This window comes from Triticum aestivum, chromosome 7B (genome assembly GCF_018294505.1).
Source record: "Triticum aestivum cultivar Chinese Spring chromosome 7B, IWGSC CS RefSeq v2.1, whole genome shotgun sequence".
Taxonomy (NCBI): Eukaryota; Viridiplantae; Streptophyta; class Magnoliopsida; order Poales; family Poaceae; genus Triticum; species Triticum aestivum.
This window is the reverse complement of record NC_057813.1, coordinates 631981217-632003204: the sequence shown is the minus strand read 5'-3', so window position 1 is coordinate 632003204 and position 21988 is coordinate 631981217.

Here is a 21988-nt window from a genome sequence, read left to right as displayed (position 1 = left end):
TTAAAGGGGCTTCTACTGGAAAACGTTCGATTAGCCATTGTGAAGCTATTTTCATTCCTCAATGCAATCTCTCAGAAGGTGATCGATCCAGAAATCCTACCAAGGTTAAGGAGTGATGTGGCGCAATGTCTTGTTAGTTTCGAGCTGGTGTTCCCACCATCCTTCTTCAATATCATGACGCACGTCCTAGTTCATCTAGTCGACGAGATTGTTGTTCTGGGTAGGATTTCTACATTGAGAGGTTCATGGGAGTCCTAAAGAAATATGTCTGTAACCACGCTAGGCCAGAAGGAAGCATCTCCATGGGCCATCAAACAGAGGATGTCATTGGGTTTTGTGTTGATTTCATTCCTGACCTTAAGAAGATAGGTCTCACTCAATCGCGGTATGAGGGGAGACTGGGTGGAAAAGGCACGCTAGGAGGGGACTCAATAATATGTAGGGACGAACATTCTTGGTCTCAAGCACACTACACGGTTCTACAGAATTCTACCTTGGTGACCCCGTATGTCGATGAACACAAGAACATTCTGCGCACCAAACACCCGGACCAGTGTGATGACTGGATTACATGTGAACACGTCAGGAGTTTCGGTAGTTGGTTCCAAACACATCTCATGGGTGACAACACTGTTTCTGATGACCTGTACTCGTTGGCGAGGGAACCATCTTCGACTATAATGATTTACAAAGGGTACGAGATAAATAGGAATACATTTTACACGATCGCCCAAGATCAAAAGAGCAACAGCCAAAACAGTGGTGTCTGCTTTGATGCAGCAACCAAGAGGGGACATGACACATATTATGGTTACATAGTGGACATATGGGAACTTGACTATGGACATGATATTAAGGTCCCTTTGTTTAAGTGCAAATGGGTCAATCTATCAGGAGGTGGGGTACAGGTAGACCCACAGTATGGAATGACAACAGTGGATCTGAACAATATGTGGTACACAGACGAACCATTCGTCCTAGCTAATGATGTGGCGCAGGTTTTCTATGTGAAGGACATGTCTACCAAACCGAGAAAAAGAAAAGATAAGGAAGCAGAACATCATACGATGAGCCAAAGCGCCACATAGTTCTTTCAGGAAAAACAGACATCGTGGGATTGGAGGGCAAGACAGACATGTCTGGAGATTATGAAAAGTTTTATGAAATTCCTCCCTTCAAAGTCAAGGCTGACCCAAGCACCTTGCTCAACGATTAAGATTATCCATGGTTATGGCGCAATAAGCAAAGAACACAAGTGAAGAAAAAGTGAAGACTTTCTATCCACAACTATTATGATGATGCCTTTGATCTAGAATATCACTGCAGTTACATGTGAACAAATGAAATCCCTGTTGTAACTGATGAGTTTTCGTCCGAAACCCTGATACTTCCATAGTGATTGTTTGTTTTGTACACGAAGTGCATCCAGTTTCTGTCATAACCCTCTCAACTTTTTAGCACATGCTATGTGGGTGAAATGATGATACCATGCCACCTTTCAGCCTTTTCAGAGTTCATTTGTAGTGCTTTTCAATTTAAGGGTCATTTAGCTGAAAGAATGAACTAATAGCAAAAAGAATGAACTAAAAATAATCAATTAAAATAGTCTGTGATGATCAACTAAAACAAACCAATAATATCCTTCAATAGTGAAAAGAATCAACTGAAAAGCTTTTATAAAACTCCAATAGCAAAAGGAATCAACTCAAAAAACTTTTATAAACCTCTAGTATTATTGAAACTAAAATTATATAAAATTTATGCAACCAAAATTATTAAAGTATTTTCTGTTCAAAACATTAAAGCAAAAAAGAACTTTCATAAAGAATTTTTTTGTTAGAAACTTTAATTGCAAAAAGAATTATCAGAAAGAATTTTTTGTTAGAAACTAAAATAACAAAGTCTGTTTTGAATATAATGATAAAACACAGTAATATTAAACAGCAGGAAAAAGAATCACTAAAATATCTATCTTTATAGTAAAGTTATTCAATAACTAGTGATTCACAAAATTTTAAAAAATTCAAATTTAAACTATTCAAATTGGAAAACAAATGGCACTAATAGAAAGTTTATAATTTTTTTTACCTAAAAGCAAAAAGAATTAAAAAAATAAAGTAAAAAATAAAAGAAAATAAATAATGCAAAAAAACAAAAAAGGGAAAAAATGCTACCTAATAGGCCACCACGGCCTGAATACGACTAGAAACCCAACCATGGGCCAGGATTCATGCCCTCAGAAGACCCAGTAGGCCCACAGGCAGCATAGTGTGTGATTAGGCCCAGTAAGCCTGCATTTGAGAGGAGCTCGAGAGGGCAGCGGCTGTGCGGCATATTAACCACTCTGAGCTCCTCTCAACTAGCGAGGTGGGACTAAACATTTGGCCGCGGGGCAGCACAATTCCTTTGGTATCGGTTGGTGGCACGAACCGGGACCAAAGGCCGCGTGCTTCCCGCCCTTTGGGCTGCTGAAAATAGTGCTTTGGTCCCGGTTGGTGGCACCAACCAGGACTAAAAAGGGGCATTGGTTCCGGTTGGTGTCACCAACCGCGACCAATGTTCAGTGTATATAAGCAACACTTGTGAAACTTTTCAGTTTCATCGCGCATTTCCCCCCCGACGATGCCGAGCTCATCGACGCCGCCAGGCTGCCCATGCTCGCCGTCGCCGCCCGCAATTCATCGTCGTCACCCTGCGCCCCGACGCCACGCCATGCGCCCCGCCGCCCCTGCCCTGCCTCCTCGTCGCCGTCGCCGTGCCCAGCACCGATGCCGTCGCCGCATCTGAGCCCGCTGTGAGCGTCACCCCGATCCCCTCCTCCTCCCGGTCCTGGCCGCCGTCGTCGCCGCACGCTGCCACCACGTCGCCGCCCCTTCCCTGCGCTGCCGCCGCCGCACGCCGGCCCGCTGCCCCTGCCCTGCAATTTTTTTATTTTTTTGTCATATATATGTATTTCTTTGTCAATTTATACGAACATGTGTATATATGTGTATGTGTATAAATGTGTGTATGTGTGTATATGTTCATAGCATTTTTTATGTATGATTAGGAAAATTGTGTATGTATAGGAGAATTGTGTATGATCAAAGTCATTTATGTATATGTTCATATTTAGAAGAAAAAGAAGGAGAGGAAAAAGGAAAATAAGAAGAGGAAGAAGGAGAAGAAGAGGAGAAATAAATAAGAAGAGTAAAAAAGAAGAAAAAAAGAGGAGAAGAAGAAGGAATAGAGGAGAAGAAGAAAAATAGAAAAATAGAAATTTTTCTATTTTTTCTTCTTCTCCTCTTTTTGTTCTTCTAACTTTTTCTTCTATTTTTTCTTCTTCTTCTCCTCTATTTTTTCTTCTTCTTCCTCTTCTTATTTTTCGAGGATCGAGGGTCGAGGGTCGTCGAGGGGTCGAGTGTCGAGGGTCGTCGGGGTCGAGGGTCGGAGGTCGTCGAGGGTCGAGGTTCGTCGAGAGTCGAGGGTCGAGGGTCGAGGGGTCGAGGGTCTAGGGTCGTCGAGGGGTCGAGGGTCTAGGGTCGTCGCAGGGTCGGGGGTCGAGGATCGCCGAGGGTCGACGGTCTCCGTTTAAGAAGAATGCCCCCATTATGGATGTGCACAAGTTGATCCATTTTTTCTGATCTCATCCATGGCTACATAATTTGCTGGAAGTAACAGGCGTATGACGCTACGAAACTCTTCAAAGTTGTTTTGGAACGGAGTTCTGGATAGGATGGTTTGCTTTTTGGTACGGATTTCAGCAAAGGCCTTCCAAATAGCGATATTCGGAAGGCTCTTGCTGAACTTTGTACCAAAAAGGGAATTATCCTATCCGGGACTCCGTTCCAAAACAATTTTGGAGAGCTTCGTACTGTTATGCGCCTGTTACTCTTGGCAAATGATGAAGCAATGGTTTTCTTGAGATCAGGAAAAATATGGACCATTTTCTGCACATCCAGAATGGCGCCATCTTGTTAAATCCCTTAAAGGTTAAGAGAATCCGAGCGGTCGAAGATCGGAACTAGCTAGGGTAGAGGGTCAAGGGTCGCCGAGGGGATGAGGGTCGAGGGTCGTCGAGGGGTCGAGGGTCTCCGTTTAACAAGAATGCCCCCATTATGGATGTGCACAAGTTGATCCATATTTTTCTAATCTCATCCATGGCTACATGATGTGCTGGAAGTACCAGGCGTATGACGCTACGAACTTCTTCAAAGTTATTTTGGAATGGAGTTCCGGATAGGATGATTCGCTTTTTGGTACGAATTTCAGCAAAGGCCTTCCAAATAGCGATATTCAGAAGGCTCTTGCTGAACTTCATACCAAAAAGCCAATTATCCTATCCGGGACTCCGTTCCAAAACAATTTTGGAGAGCTTCGTACTGTTATGCGCCTGTTACTTTCGGCAAATGATGAAGCAATGGTTTTCTTGAGATCGGGAAAAAGATGGAACATTTTTTGCACATCCAGAATAGCGCCATCTTGTTAAACCCATAAAGGTTAAGAGAATCCGAGCGGTCGAGGATCGGAACTAGCTAGGGTAGGGGGTCAAGGGTCGCCGAGGGGATGAGGGTCGAGGGTCGTCGAGGGGTCGAGGGTCGAGGATCGCCAAGGGGTCTATGTTAGCCACTATTATTATATCCATATCTCATGTTTGTATATTAATTGCCATGTTGTAATATTTGCAGAAACTATGGATCAACAAAGAGACTTCGAACAAGAAGAGATATTGGGAGATGATACGTCTCCAACGTATCTATAATTTTTGATTGCTCCATGCTACTTTATCTACTGTTTTGGACTATATTGGGCTTTATTTTCCACTTTTATATTATTTTTGGGACTAACCTATTAACCGGAGGCCCAGCCCAGAATTGCTGTTTTTTGCCTTTTTCAGTATTTCGAAGAAACAGAACATCAAATGGAGTCCAAACGGAATGAAACCTTCGGGATCGTGATTTTCCAACCAAACGTGACCCAGGAGACTTGGATCCTACTCCAAGAAGTGCCAGAGGCGGTCACGAGGGTGGAGGGCGCGCCTCCTACCTCGTGGGCCCCTCGGAGCTCCACCAATGTACTCCTTCCTCCTATATATACCTATGTATCCCCGAACGATCGAGGGGAGCCAAAAAACCTAATTCCACCGCCGCAACTTTTTGTATCCACGAGATCCCATCTTGGGGCCTGCTCCGGAGCTCCGCCGGAGGAGGCATCCACCATGGAGGGCTTCTACATCATCACCATAGCCCCTCCGATGAAGTGTGAGTAGTTTACTTCAGACCTTCGGGTCCATAGCTACTAGCTAGATGGCTTCTTCTCTCTTTTTGGATCTCAATACAATGTTCTCTCCCTCTCTCGTGGAGATCTATTCAATGTAATCTTCTTTTTGCGGTGAGTTTGTTGAGATCGATGAATTGTGGGTTTATGATCCAGCTTATCTATGGAAAATATTTGATTCTTCTTTGAATTCTTTTATGTATGATTGAGTTATCTTTGCAAGTCTCTTCGAATTATCTTATTTGGTTTGGCCAACTAGATTGGTAGTTCTTGCAGTGGGAGAAGTGCTTAGCTTTGGGTTCAATCTTGCGATGTCCTTACTCAGTGACAGAAAGAGTTGCAAGGCACGTATTGTATTGTTGCCATCGAGGATAACAAGATGGGTTTTTATCATATTGCATGAATTTATCCCTCTACATCATGTCATCTTGCTTAAGGCGTTACTCTGTTTTTAACTTAATACTCTAGATGCATGATGGATAGCGGTCGATGAGTGGAGTAATAGTAGTAGATGCAGAATCGTTTCGATCTACTTGTTTTGGACGTGATGCCTATATACATGATCATCGCCTAGATATACTCATAACTATGCTCAATTCTATCAATTGCTCAACAGTAATTTGTTCACCCACCGTAGAATATTTATGCTCTTGAGAGAAACCACTAGTGAAACCTATGGCCCCCGGGTCTATTCTCATCATATTAATCTCTATCACTTTATTTACTTGCTTTGTTTTTTTACTTTGCCTTTACTTTTTACTTTGCATCTATCTATCAAAAATACCAAAAATATTATCTCTATCAGATCTTACTCTCGTAAGTGACCGTGAAGGGATTGACAACCCCTAAGCGTTGGTTGCGAGTTGCTATCGTTTTGTGTAGGTACGAGGGACTTGTGCGTGGTCTCCTACTGGATTGATACCTTGGTTCTCAAAAACTGAGGGAAATACTTACGCTACTTTACTACATCATCCTCTCCTCTTCGGGGAAATCCAACGCAGTGCTCAAGAGGTAGCAGGAGACATAATCCGCGACGGAGGTGATGTCTTGTCATTTCACAACGACCTTGAAGAAGGTCTGGAAGGAGAGGAAGCATACTATGGTGATCAAACAATGGAGGAGGAAAGTCATGATCATGATGGTGGCTCCGGCGACTGTGATGATGGCTCCGGTGATCGAACGGAGTCGGGATCAGCTGTTGCAAGTCCGGCAAGGTATATATATATATATGTTAATTAAGCCTGTGCTGACTAGCTAATTGATGCATTAGTTGTTTTGGTATGTACATATATTAACTCTTCTTTCTTATTTTATAGCCCTCCGGATCGAGCAAAACTTCGGTAATGAGACGAGGCCCGAAGAAAAAGTTGCATCTGGATGAAAGGTTCACGATCACAAAAATCGCGCGCGATGGCCAACCGATTAAACCCCTCCGGACCAAGGAAGCATTTTCTGCTCAGTGCGGCATTCTTGTTAGGGACATGATCCCGATCAGCATCCACCAATGGTATAAGCCTAAGAAGGAAGACCTTCAAGTTTCTTTTGTGGAAGATAGACAGAAAGACGATCTTTGGACCGCGTTGAAGTAAAATTTCACCCTACCGGCAGAGGAGGATATGAAGAAGCCAGTTATAGAGCCATTGATCAAGGATCCTGATCTCAAGAAGATGTCAGGTCTATTCAGGAGGTGGAAGAATGAGTTGAAATCAATGTATGTCGAAAAAACAAGACTCCAGAATTCACCGGCCGATTTGAGAAGATAAGAGATCACTGGCCCGCATTTGTGGCCCACAATACATCGAAGAAGAGTAAGAAGATGTCAGCGATTAACAAGATAAATGCTGCAAAGAAGGAGCATTACCATCGCACGGGGTCAGGTGGCTACCTCAAAGCCCGACCGTTGTGGGACAAGGCTAAGCAGGACCTGATTGCTAAAGGGGTCGAACTAGAGACATTGCACTGGCTAGACTGTTCAAGGACTTGGTTCTTCGGGGTTGGGGGAACTTTGGACCCTGAAACAGGGAAGTGTTATTGGACGGACGAGCAACTTGCAACACCCATCATGAAGCTTCAGAAAGCAAACAAGGAAGCGCAGGAAGGGACGTTCGTTCCCGATAGAGAGAACGACGAGCTCACAAAGGCCCTCGGGAATCCTGAGCACCCTGGACGAACACGAGGCACGCCAGGCTCCGTTGCATGGAAGGTTGGGTTTCCCGCGCAGGCGGTTACAAACCCAAGAGAGGAGGAGGAAAGTGGAGCAGAGCAAACTGCAGCAGCTTCTGCCAAGGGTACGAAAGCTAGAGGAACGACAATCTGTTGAGAACCAGCGATCCGGCCCAAGCAGCTACCCAAGAAGCTACCCCGCCATCTCAGCAGAGAAGCAGCATGGATTCAACCAAGCTCGTTCAACAGCCTGACTTCACGGGTCCTAGCTACCCCGTGGATTTTATCACGGATTCACACCAGTGCAACCTTATGACGCAATGGCTTCAGCTCAAATTCAAGGCGGCTGTCGGCTCTATGTTCCCTCCTTCACTCGGAGCAACTTTTCACTGGCATCCGATTCCACAAGGCTATAATGTTGTGATGGTGGATGAAATAATGAAGGGATTTGAGGAGCTCCAACTTGAGCACCCTATAGGTGATAGGGAGACTCAGCTGAGTCTTGCTCTGAAGACTCCGTGTCTATGGCGGAAGGAGCACATCAAGATTCGGAACTTCATGCCTCCTGCGAGTCAGCTGGGCACTCTGCCTCCTCCGCCTCCTCCTCCTCCTCTGGCGAGTGATCAGGGCACTCCACCTCATGCTCTGGCGCGTGAGGGCGACAGTACTCCACCTCCTTCTCCGCCTGCTCCGGTGCGTCCGAGCAGCCCGCCTCCTCCTTTGCCGCCTCGTAAGCAATGATGACGGTGGAATACAGACGCCGCCGCTCCAGCTGCTCCGGCGCGTCGTAGCAGTCCGCCTCCTTCTTCTCTGCCTTCTAAGCAACGAAAGAAGATAGCCGCAGCCACTCCGGCTGCTCCGGCGTCTATCAGAGGCGGGAGGCAATACAGATTCGGTCCATCATCTCTCAAGCCTCTAGAGAAGTTACCATACGGTAGGAGCGAGGAGGAAAACCAGAAGATCTGTGAAGGCCAAGTGAGGGACTTTTTTGAATCGGTAAAAGCTAAGAAACATCCACCTCCGGAGGAGAAGATAGATTCGGTGAAAGTGAAGCGCACTTTGGATGCCCTGCAGCGACCATCACCGCCTCTACCGCAATCCAAATATGACCGTGTTATTGAAAGGACATATAAGGAAGAAGAGCGGTCGGGAAGTACTTGCACTGATCAAAGGTTAGCAGAACGAAGAAGTGGGAAAAAATTCCCTAGCTTGGCGAACAAGCGAAGCAATCATGCCCCCCGCTCAATGTGTCTAGCGATATCGTCGCTAATCTTCCGGGGATGCTGCCCGATACCAATCCTGGAGATTACATGCCCGACGATGCAATTTTTGATACAATGGAGGTGGACACATTCAAATTCCGGCACGGGAAGCCTCTCGTCAAACCTATTACTCCTCTAACAACGATGGTGCGAAGATTCCATGCTTGGTACATGGACATCTGCAGCAAGTATGGGACGGATACTTTGATGCTAAGAGTTAAAGAGGAGCACGACCTTGTTTGAATTGATCTGTTGTCTGTTCCATATCAGGAGTTCTTCCAGTTTTTTAATCAACATGCCCTCGATAAAATAATCATCACTTGCTACTGTATGTAAGTACTACTTCTCTGTAATTAATTAAGTCTCTATATATAGCTCAGCTCTTTCATTGCATGTATATATAATTATCCTCACTATATTATGCAGATTGAAGATCGCCGAATTGAAGAAAAGACAAATAGGTGATATTGGGTTCATTAACACAAATCTCATGGATGAATGGAATGTTACACATGATGCCAAACTAACCGAGGCCAACTTGCTCGCATCGTTACTTCGAAATCAAAACAAAGATACAATACTCTTTCCTTACGAATACAGGTGAGTGTTACTGTCTTGTGCATATTCAGTTTCCCTTATTACTCGAGGTTATAGTAATGTAATTGATGAGTGATGCATGCATGCGCAGCTTCCACTTTATTATGCTAGAGATTAAGCTTGAGCAGGGACTAGTAACTGTCATAGACTCGAAACAAAAAAATCCCGAGGATTATGCGACCATGACTAAAATGCTCGAGAAGTAAGTTCAATCGTTCATTATCACACCATATCAGCAACTTTGTTCATTTCCTGATATCAAGTAATTGTTTTCTTTTCTGGCAGGGTTTGGAAAAAGTTCACCGCACAGTCTCCGGGACTGCCGGTGGAGCTGCGATTTAACCACCGGAAGTAAGTACTACTAGCTAGTTCCATGCATCTCCCATTGATTCTAGCTAGTTTCATCAATACCATTTAGCATGCTGGCTTATCAGTTTGATTGACCTCTATTTCTTGTAAAGTGGTTGTGGCAGGAACCTGGAAATTACTATGGATACTACATTTGCGAGTTCATTCACCACATGACCTGTGAGCGGGGATACTCTAAAAACAATATGAAGTGCGTAAGCAATAATATTCACAATTTTATTTTATTACCATCATTTGTGTTGAGTTTCATTCATATATATGTATTGACCCCCTTCTTCAAATTAGATGTGGCAGATGTGGGATGAACTCCTACCACAAGATCGCAAACAAGCAATTCAAGAGGAATTGGCGGGATTCTTTCTTGACCACGTCATCGACAAAGACATTGAATACCATGTGAAAGTTGAGTTCAGATGTTAGAGGATTGTAAGAGATCTTATATTGTATATATACGTAGCCAGTAGCGTTGGATAGATATACAAAAACTTGTTTTTCGACCAATCTCTCGGAGAAGGAAAGGTCGATCACTTCTCTCTGTATATGTTCATGATCGACGATCTTCTGTACATAATGGTTTCCTTCATTTGCTTACTAGCTAGCTAGCGTGTCGAGTCCTCTCTATGCGTATAATACGTAGCATCGACCAAGCCCGGAGATAAGAGAGGACACTTCTCTCTATTAGCCAGCTAACACAATATATGAAACCCCTAAATTGACCCTACAAAACCCCAAAAAAACAACCCCTAAATTAACCCTACAAAACCCCCAACCCCCCCCCTTCAGAAACAAACAAAAACCCCAGCCCCTGAACTGCTGACGCGTGGAAGCCTTTTGGTCCCGGTTGGTGGCACCAACTGGGACAAAAGGCCCTCCTGCCTGGGCAAGCCGCAGCGGCCACGTGGAGCCCCATTTGTCCCGGTTCGTGGGTGAACCGGGACTAAAGGTGTTGGGCTTTAGTACCAACACTCTAGTCCCGGTTCCGCAATTGGGACAAATCAGCCTTATGAACAAGGACAAATGTGGATTTTCTACTAGTGAGTGCTCCCAAACAACACACCTTTCACACTTCCTTCATCTTGCACTTTTTTGAGCAAAGCAGAGAACCCCGCAACACAAAAAAAGAAATAGGTACGGCGATAAGGGGTCACCCTGCCTGAGGCCTCGTGATGGGGAAAACTGTCTCGACAAGCCACCGTTAAGTTTTACAGAAAAAGTTGCCGACCTCACACATCTCATCACCATGGAGATCTACCCCTGAGCAAATCCAAATTGTGCCATCATCTGTTGTAGGAAAGTCCACTCAACTCTGTCATATGCTTTCATCATGTCTAGCTTGATAGCACAAAAAGGCTTCTTCCGCTTCCTCTTGCGTATAGCATGGACACACTCATACGCCAGAAGAACATTGTCAGAGATCAACCGTCCAGGAACGAAAGCACTCTGCTCCTCCGAAATAAGAATGTGTAGTATCACTTTTAGTCGGTTGGCTAGGACCTTCGTTGCGATCTTGTAGAGGACGTTGCAGCACTGATCGGCCTAAACTATGAGAGCAGCTCCGGCGAGTTGCACTTTCGGATCATGACAATAACTGTTGCATTGAAAGCATCCGTCGCCGCAACACCATTCAAAAAATCCTTAACTGCCTGACATACGTCCTCGCAGACCAACGACCAGTGCCGTTGATAGAATAGAGTCGGTAGCCCATCGTGCCCCGGCGCCTTCGTCGGACCCATCTGGAAGAGCGCCTTCTCGATCTCCTCATTTGAAAAAGGCGCCATCAGTGACTCGTTCATCTCAGTTGCGACAAGATTTTCAATATTCTATAACAAGACATTGGCTCCATGTGAACCATCAAAGATGAAGAGATTTTCATCAAAAGTAGCCGCCATATTACGCATCTCCTCAGCAACTCTCCATATGGAACCATCTTCCCATTTTAACGCCTTCACAGTGTTCTTTCTGTTCCTATGAGACACTCTATTTTGGAAATATTGTGTATTTTGATCCCCCGCGTGCAACCAATCCACTCTTGATCTTTGTCTATACACGATTTCCTCCCTCGCGTATATTTCCCTTTGCTGCTTCTCTAACTCCCAGACCTCTAGTGAGGATCCAGTTGCTATGGCTCTAGTTTTTGCATCAAGCAGTTGCGCTTTAAGACTCGCTATCTGTCTCCGGATTGAGCCGAACACTTCTCTAGTCCAGCGCTGCATGGAGCTCGTTGAAAGGATCGATATAGTTGACTAGAGGGGGGGTGAATAGGAAACTAACAATTTTTAACTTTTCTTTACCAAATTAAACTTTGCATCAAAGTAGGTTGTCTAGATATGCAACTAGGTGAGCAACCTATATGATGCAACAACAACAAGTACACAAGCAAGCAAGGGATACAAGACAAATAAGCTTGCACAAGTAAAGGCACGAGATAACCAAGCTTGGAGCCGGTGAAGACGAGGATGTGTTACCGAAGTTCCTTCCTTTTAAAGGGAAGTACGTCTCCGTTAGAGCGGTGTGGAGGCACAATGCTTCCCAAGAAGCCACTAGGGCCACCGTATTATCCTCACGCCCTCACACAATGCAAGATGCCGTGATTCCACTATTGGTGCCCTCGAAGGCGGCAACCGGACCTTTACAAACAAGGTTCAGGCTCTCTCCACAACTTAATTGGAGGCTCCCAACGAAACCTCGGAGCTTCACCACAATGGAATGTGGCTCCGAAGTGACCTCTTCCGTCTAGGGTGCCCAAGCACCCAAGAGTAACAAAATCCACACAAGAAAGTATGGGGGAATCAAATATCCTTTGGTGGAAGTGTAGATCTAGGTCTCCTCCTTCAATCCCTAGCAAATCAATGAGTTTGAGTGGCTAGGGAGAGAGATCGGGCAAGAGAGCTTTAATGGCAGTAATGGAGGAGAGAGAGAGAGGTAAGGTAGGTGGGAGGTAGGAGAAGCACTTCCTTAAATAGGCCCCCCAAGATCCAACCGTTATGTGTAGAAAAGCATGGGACTGGTACTTCCACACTAGACATCGGTACAACCGATGAATGCGGGGAACCCCTCCTAGGGCACCAGGGCGGTACTTCCGGAGGCGCACCCGGTAGTACCAGTTTATCAGAATAAACCGGAACTACCGCTCCACTACCGCTCAACTACCGCATACATCCAGAAGGTTTACACCTTAGGCCGGTAGTTGGAGCGGTAGTAGGGCCGGAGCTACCGCTGGGCTAGCAGTTCCTGGGTGATGGAGTCCGAGGCGGTACAACCGTCGTGGATACCGGTAGTACCGGTTTATCAAGACAAACCGGAACTTCCGTTCCACCACCGGTCTACCACCATACCCAGTACAGAAGGGAATCACCCCTGAGTGGTACTTGGAGCGGTGGTCATACCGGAACTACCGCCCATACCGCTTGATGGAGCGGTACTACCGCCATGGGCAGGACTACACATGCCAGAGGGCAGTGGGGAACCTCTCTCTCCTTGAAGCGGAAGGTATATGGTGGGTGCAAAGAATGTGTACGTGAAGTGATTCACCCAATACCTTCCGATGAGGATTCCCTCTTAATAGTACGGATATCCTACGACCAAAGGAATAAAAACGCCGGAAACTCCGTCTTCGGTCTTTTCCGCATAGAGGGAAGAGCTAACCGTCTTGCGCCACACCATGTGAACTTGAGAAAACTATGGCGCACGATTAGTCCACGTGTGTTGTCATCATCACCAAAATCCTAATGCAAAGGATGCCCTTACACCTGTCATGGCACCCAGTCTGCTCCATACAGCCCCTAGCACTTGTTCACCTGTATCGGCAGCCTCCCAGGCTTGTGCTATCATCTCGTCGTACTTTTCATGCCGAGCCCATACATCCTCGTACTGGAATGGTTTGTCACCCCCTCGATCGCGTCATGGAGAAGTCTCCACCGCACGCACTAGGAGAGCTTGGTGATCCGACTCTTCAGTTAGAATATGCTCGACCGTCGTCTCCGGGTACATGGATAAAAAACCATCATTACATGTAGCCCGATCAAGTCGAACCTGGATATTATCTCGTCCATCCCGCTTATTATCCCAAGTGTAGGGGTAGCCTGAGACGCCCAAGTCTGCCAAGCCGCAGTCGGCGTGACAGTCTTGGAAGTCCTCCATTTATGCAAAACTCCTTAGGTTACCCCCTCGCTGATCCGTCTGGAACAGAGCCTCATTGAAATCACCTAAACAAATCTATGGAAGATCGTTGTGCCCTCAGATAACGGATCGGATCCCATGATTTCTTCCGGAGTTCCCTCCTTGGTTCTCCATAGAATCCGGTGATCTACAGATCTTCCCCTCACATGCCACCTCCGCACCAATAAAATATTTGCACCACGGCCTCACCTTAACTTGGACATGATCTCTCCACCAGAGTGCTAGACCACCACTCCAGCCGTCGCAGTTTACCGCCACACCGTTTCTGAATCCCAGACTCCATTTGAGCCTATCCATCGCTGGGTTGTGGGACTGTATCAGGTCTTGTAGTTCGCCCACTGTCGAGTCCAACCCCAATCCTCGACAGTTCCAGGCCAAGAGGTTCATTGTGACCGGCGGCCCTGCCTCACAGGGTCCGCCGATGCGTCATGATGCTCTGAGATACGGTCAAACACGATAGACGTTTTCTGCCTTGTGTCGCGAATGAAAGTATCACTTCCAGCCAACCTGTCAGGGTTGCTGAGGGAGTCCTAGATTAGGGGGTATCCAGACAGCCGGACTATATACTTATGTCAGACTGTTGGACTATGAAGATACAAGATTGAAGACTTCGTCCCGTGTCCGGATGGGACTCTCCTTTGCGTGGAAGGCAAGCTTGGCGATTCGGATATGTAGACCTCCTTCTCTGTAACCAACTCTGTGTAACCCTAGCCCCCTCCGGTGTCTATATAAACCGGAGGGTTTAGTCCGTAGGACAACAACAATCATAATCATAGGCTAGCTTCTAGGGTTAGCCTCTACGATCTCGTGGTAGATCAACTCTTGTAATACTCATATCATCAAGATCAATCAAGCAGGAAGTAGGGTATTACCTCCATAGAGAGGGCCCGAACCTGGGTAAACATCGTGTCCACCGCCTCCTATTACCATTAGCCTTAGACGCACAGTTCGGGACCCCCTACCCGAGATCCACCGGTTTTGACACCGACATTGGTGCTTTCATGGAGAGTTCCACTTTGTCGTCGCGACAAGGCTTGATGGCTCCTTCAATCATCTTCAACGACGCAGTCCAAGGGGAGGTTTTTCCTCCCGGACAGATCTTCGTGTTCAGCGGCTTCGCACTGCGGGCCAATTCGCTTGGCCACCTGGAGCAGATCGACAGCTGTGCCCCTGGCCACCAGGTCAGGTTCGGGAACCTAAACTACATTGCCAACATCCGCGGAGACTTAATCTTCAGCGAATTTGAGCCCACGTCAGGTGCGGCGGACAGTCCCGATGAGCATGACCTAGATCTCCCATTGGACAGTACTTGGGTTATCGCGCCTGTGGCTGCTCTGGGAAACAATCTAGAGCAGACTGTGCCATCCGAGGACGGGTGGATGGACCCCGCCACAGAGGAAGCGCACTCATCAGCCTTGGATCCGAAAAATCCTCCCACCTCCTATGAGGTCGGTACCCTCGGACCCTCGGACTCGTCGTCGGCTATAGGATCTGAACCGCGTGCGCCCGTTGTCGGTGTCAAAATCGGCGGATCTCGGGTAGGGGGTCTTGATCTGTGCGTCTTAGGCTGATGGTAACAGGAAGCAAGGGACACAATGTTTACCCAGGTTCGGGCCCTCTCGATGGAGGTAAAACCCTACTTCTTGCTTGATTAATATTGAAGATATGAGTAGTACAAGAGTAGACCTACCACGAGATCGTAGAGGCTAAACCCTAGGAGCTAGCCTATGATGGTATGATTGTAATTGTGATCAGCCTTCTAAGGACCATCCTCTCCGGTTTATATAGACACCGAAGAGAGCTAGGGTTTACACGGAGTTGGTTACAAGGAAGGAAATACAATATCTGGATCGCCAAGCTTGTCTTCCACGCAAAGGAGAGTCCCATCCGGACACGGGCCAGAGTCTTGAGTTTTGTATCTTCACGCTTCAATAGTCCGGACGATGTATATAGTCCGGCTGTCCGGATACCCCCTAATCCAGGACTCCCTCGGTAGCCCCTGAACCAGGCTTCAATGACGGTGAGTCCGACGCGCAGTCCTGTCTTCGACATTGCAAGGCGGGTTCCATCTCCGAATACCCCAATGTATCTGCTATGATGAATAGTGTCCAATTCTGCGAGATGATCTTCACACACCATTGTAGGGAACATAGCATAACTCCGTTCTGCTGACAATCTTTGTACGTCGTGCCCTTGCATCGTGGCCTAGTCCAACACGAACCAGTGTTTCTTGCCCCACCTTGATTCGCGTTGTGAGGCAGTTTTATTGGCACGTCCTGCCAAAGCAGAGATCGTGTTCCTTTTATTATGGGATCTTTCATCAATATGGGCGTGTGTGACCCTACGACGACCGTTGGTATGACTCCGTGTATTTTTGGATAAGTCTCAAGTGGTCACGCAGAGGACTCTTGATATTCATCCCCTTTATAAAGAGGTCGAGGCCTATGCCTCTTTTCCACCTCCCTTGCTCCTTCTCGCACCTCGAGTTCTAACACCCAAGACCTAAGCTCCAACACCCCAGATCCTCCAATTTTTCTGGATCCGACGCAAAAGGCCAGTGGGTTGCCTCCTCGATCCAAGAAGAGGACATTATGAAGCTTAGGGAGGTCGGATACCTGACCACCGATATTCAACACAGGCTTCCTGCTCCAGGGCAAGTTATCCCTACGCCGGAGCCTAATGAGAGTGTTGTGTTTGTCCCTCACTTCCTCTGAGGCCTGGTCCTCACCCTCGACCCCTTTGTGAGGGGGCTCATGTTCTAATATGGGTTGGATTTTCATGATCTCGCTCCAGACGCTATCCTCCATATCTCGTTGTTAATTATTGTGTGCGAGGCTTTTCTCCACGTCACCCCACACTTCGGCTTATGGCTCAAGACCTTCAATGTGAAGCCGAAGATGATTGAGGGGCGACATGCGGAGTGCGGAGGTGCCATAATAAGCAGGAACGCCGATGCCCCATGGCCAGAGGGTTCTTTCCCGGAAGTATCTGATGTATGGCAACGGAGGTGGTTTTATGTTACAGCTCCCAGAGGCACTAAGTGGGTAGCCGCCCCCGAGTTCCGCTCGGGCTCTCCGTCACAGTTGGCGTCTTGGACCGACGTAGGACGGAATTGGGGTCCCGCTCGTGATGTACCAGTACTGCAGATTCGCATCCGGGAGCTTATTGAGAGGGACATAAATCTTGTCAGCATACACTACTAGGGAAAACCTTATACACAAAATTTTAGCAGTAGCGTGGGTCAAAAAAGCACGCTGGTGCTAAGTAGCAGCAGCGCGCCTGCGGAAACCGCGCTGCAGATAACTTCGTAGCAGTAGCGCGTCTTGCTGCATACACGTTACTACTAAAATTCTCACGGCTTAGCCGATATGGTACACATAGTAGTAGCGATCTATATGGAATAGCGCTACTGCTACTTTATTTGTAGCAGCGCGTTTTGCCCTAAACTCGCTACTACTAAAGGATATAAAATTAAATGAAAAGCAAATAGAAAGGTAATTGAAAATGAAAGAAATAGAAGAAGGTGAAAGGGAAAAAATAAAATGTGAAGAAAAATAAATGAAAAAGGGGAAAAAGGAGAAAGTAGTAGCAGTAGCGCGTATCCCAGAACGCGCTGTAGCTAATGTAGCAGTAGCGCGCTTTCCGGAACGCGCTACTGCTACTTCTGACTTAACCACCGCGTTCGTCCTTCCCCACGGCCACTTCCCCCCAAATCGAACTCCTCCGCTCTCGCCGCCGCCGTCGCCCGTCGGTCGCCGCGCGCTCTCCGCACACCCTCTACGCCGCCCTCGACCCCGGATTCAACGCCGCCCCCGCCCCCGACCTCAACGCCCCCCCGGACGCCGCCCCCGGCCCCGACCTCGACGCCGCCCTCCGTCGTGCGCCCGAGCCCCAAGCCCGACCTCGACGCCGCCTGCCCCTCTCTCGCCGCAGGCACCCGAGGTGAGCACGCCTGCTCCTCCCCCTCCCCTACCTCTGCCTAGATAGGGTTCTTCAAATTTTAGTTGCATCAAATTAGTTAGGGTTCATCTATGGGTGGAAATGAATTGGATACAGATGCGGCTGGGATTTTTTCTTAGGTGATGTTTTCTTAGATGATGAATAAACACTAGTGTAATGCATAATAAAACGAGTAAAATTTGACCTTCTTCTATTTAGTTAGTAAGAACTAGTTAGTAAGAACTAGGTACTAATTAGGTGATTTTTTAGTTAAAGCAATTTTTCCCGCCTCGACGTGGACGATGCCTATCCCGCATCCTCGTCGTCGAGTCGGCGGAGGACGACACCTGCTTGACCAGATCGGCCATGTCCGGGACTGGGCTCCGCCGGGGTGGTACTGGGAGGCGCTACCTACCGGGGGGGCGCAGGTTGGTGAGGAGCCAGCCTGTCGTTGACCCGAAACTTCTTTGGTGGTGGTCGCGTGGGCCAGTGATGATCCAGAGGCTCGAGGACTCCGCGGAGGTGGTGCGTCACCGTGTCAGTGAGGAGGACGCACACGTCCGTCGCTACTTGTTTGCGTTGGAGCACAGGCCGTTCTCCAATACCTGGCAGGTTCTCCGGGGATCTCACTAGAGCTATGATCCCGTGATGGTGCCTTCTCTGTGGGTGTCCACCGCCCGTGCCGATACCCGTCGTGTGCTAGAGTTTTAGTTGTATTAGTGATGTTATATGTATGACACTATTTGTGATGTACTAGTGATAATATTCGACGATGTACTGACGCATGAGATGATTTACTTTTGCTTATTGAATGCATGCTAATTTGAGCCCTATAAGATATTTTGAAATGTATATCTTGTGTTGCTCAATATCCAAGTGGCCGGTCATGTTTGTAGGTTACACCTTCGAGTGGCCTATGTTTTGCCGGAGTGTTGATTCATTTCTGTTCCGGCAAATTTCAGGCGCTCGATATGTCCTATTTTAGCAAAGGTCATGCCGGATTTTTTCCGTGAATTTTGGCATGACTTGCGCCAGAATATGTAGGAAATATCGAGTGCCCCGGATTTGTGTGTTGAGTATCTTGGTAGTTGTCTTTGATCGATTTTCAATTAATGTTTTAACTATGAACATAGGAAATGTCTGACGACGAAAAGGATTTCGGTATTTGCAAATACTGCGAAGACGAGCGCGGCCTGTGCGACGGAATCTTCCTAGATGATGATAGGCGCTTCAGCATCAAGCTAGACGAGAACTTCGAAGTGGATACAGTAAGTCACAATGACAAGTCTTTTTTCGTAATTAAGCATGACATCTGCTTCATTTGCTTCAACTTATATTTTTTTTACTATTCTACTAGCGTATCCCCTGCCATGCAAGAGTTTTTGTATTGGATAAGATAGGTTTCAGTCATAGTATGGAGGAAAAAAAGTTTACTTGAAGACCGAGCATGGTTATATTTTCCATGCAAAGTTATACAATTCAGATGACTACACCTATTTTGGATGCAAAACATGGCGAGCACTATGCAAGACTTATGCATTTGAGCCTGATATGGTTATCACCTTTGATATTCGTCCGGAAGATGATATTGAAGGTAATACCGACATCTGGGTCGATGTGCAGACGCCTCCAGTTATACCATTATGTAAGTTTCTCAACCATATTTATGTCTTTGATATTGTTTATTCAAAAATAGTTAACAACTAATTTGTATTGTCAGCTTATTTCGGTGCAAGCAAACATGTCCAGCGCTTGGTAGACAGGACCGTATACTGTCCTGGGGCTGAATTCAACTGCGAGGAGCTCAGTGATTATGTTTCATGGCTTGAGGATCTTGATACTGTCAAGACAAATTTTCTTCCTGCATTTAGAAATGTTAGTACTGAAAATGTGCGACCAATAGTGTTCGTAATGAACTACGGTCACATCTATTTAGGAAGGATGGTAAGATTTTTACTATTTGTCATCAGTGCATCTTTTCCATACATTATTTTTGAAGCTAAACTTCATTGCTAAGTATGTTACCGTACGATGTTCTTCAACAGGGACTCCCGATGAATGTTGTGCCTTATGGGATCGAGACTAAAGGTACCATGAGTATTATCAGCTTACGACCAAGATATCCTACAGATTACTTTAGTGCATTCAAGATTAGCGAGGGATGCTTAATAGTGCAGGACTAGACCAAATATGTGATGGGGGAGCGCAGAGAAGTACTAGGGGGCATGCTCCAGTTTGATCGAGGAGGAGAGCTATACATGTTTTATGTTATTTTACCTAAGAGAGAGTAGCAGGAGTGATTAGCTAGCTAGAAATGAGTTTGAGGATGACGATGTGCTACACTATTACTATGATGATAAAATAGCTAGTGTTGGTGGTAATGACTATGATGATTATTATTAGCTAGTGTTAGTGCTGATTAAATAAATACTGTTGGTGGTAATGACTATGATGATGATTAAATAGCTTGTGCTGGCAGATTAGATTCAAGTGGAGGCAACATGTGGTGCACATTGAAAGTACTACTAGCCCAAACTAGATCAAGTTTGGATTAGTAGTATACTTTTGACATGCACCACATATTGCCTCCACTTGAACCTAATCCACCTTCATTTGACACACTGTTATGGACATAATGATGTAAACCTCATAACAGCTGGTATTGTACCAATATTTGTACGATGGCGCATAAGTACACTAAAAAAATACTAGTAGCGATGGACAGAAAACATGCTGCAAGTAGTTACCTTAGCAGTAGTGTGGTACTGAACAAACGCTGCAGCTATTTGTCCTAGCAGTAGCGCGTGCGGGCACACGTTACTGCTAAGCAATAGCTGTAACGTCTTATTAGTAGCGCGCCCCCCGCGCTAGTAGTGGACACAAAACACGCGCTACTGCTAGGGTTTTCCCTAGTAGTGATAATTCAAGTGATGTTAATCCGATGGATGTTGCCGTGCAAACATCGGCCTCTCCAGATGTGGGAGTTTAATCCGGAGGGTCCACGGACTATTAAGCACTCCTTCGGCCTGAAGCTCGAAGGGATGTGTAAATTATTCTTCAGACCACAAGTAAAGTGTCTGGACACCATCGAGGATGCGGGCCTAAGCTGCAATCGCCTAGATGCCCAAGTAAGTAACCTTAAAGATGGACACTTCGTTTATATTTATCATAACTATTATTCTGAAAATCCCTCCGTGGCCAGGAATGGCTCAACAAGGCGGAGAGAATCAGGTGTCCGGCGCCACTTCCTGAAGGCTCGCCTGGTCCAACCGTTGCCAAGATGCTTGGCCGGGTGCTCAGCAAAATCCCCTCAGGGGAAGGCGAAGGAAAGGGGGGTGAAGCCGAACTTCACACACTACGCATCCAAACCGGGGGAATCATTACCTCCCCTGAGGAGGATAGTCGGGAAAGGGATGCTAAAGCCTCCTCCCCGCGCGGGAGGAATGTTGGGGAACGTAGCAGAAATTCAAAATTTTCCTACGTGTCACCAAGATCTATCTATGGAGAAACCAGCATTGAGGGGAAGGAGAGTGCATCTACATACCCTTGTAGATCGCTAAGCGGAAGCGTTCAAGTGAACGGGGTTGATGGAGTCGTACTCTTCGTGATCCAAATCACCGATGACCAAGTGCCGAACGGACGACACCTCCGCGTTCAACACACGTACAGCCCGGTGACGTCTCCCATGCCTTGATCCAGCAAGGAGAGAGGGAGAGGTTGAGGAAGACTCCATCCAGCAGCAGAACAACGGCGTGGTGGTGGTGGAGGAGCGTGGCAATCCAGCAGGGCTTCGCCAAGCACCACGGGAGAGGAGGAGGAGGAGAGGCAGGGCTGCACCAAGAGGGAGAAGTTCTCATGTGTTATGGGCAGCCCCAGGCCTCTATTTATATAGGGGAGAAGGGGGATGCGCCCCCTTTAGGGTTTCCCACCCCAAGGGGTGCGGCCAGCCCTAGATGGGACTTGGGGAGGCGGCCAAGAGGGGGAGAGAGGGGAGGCGCCCACTAGGTGGGCCTTAAGGCCCATCTGGACTAGGGTTTGCCCCCTCCCACTCTCCCTTGCGCCTTGGACCCCTTGTGGGGGGCGCACCAGCCCACCTAGGGGCTGGTCCCCTCCCACACTTTGCCCACGCAGCCTTCTGGGGCAGGTGGCCCCACTTGGTGGACCCCCGGGACCCTCCCGGTGGTCCCGGTACATTACCGATATCGCCCGAAACTTTTCCGGTG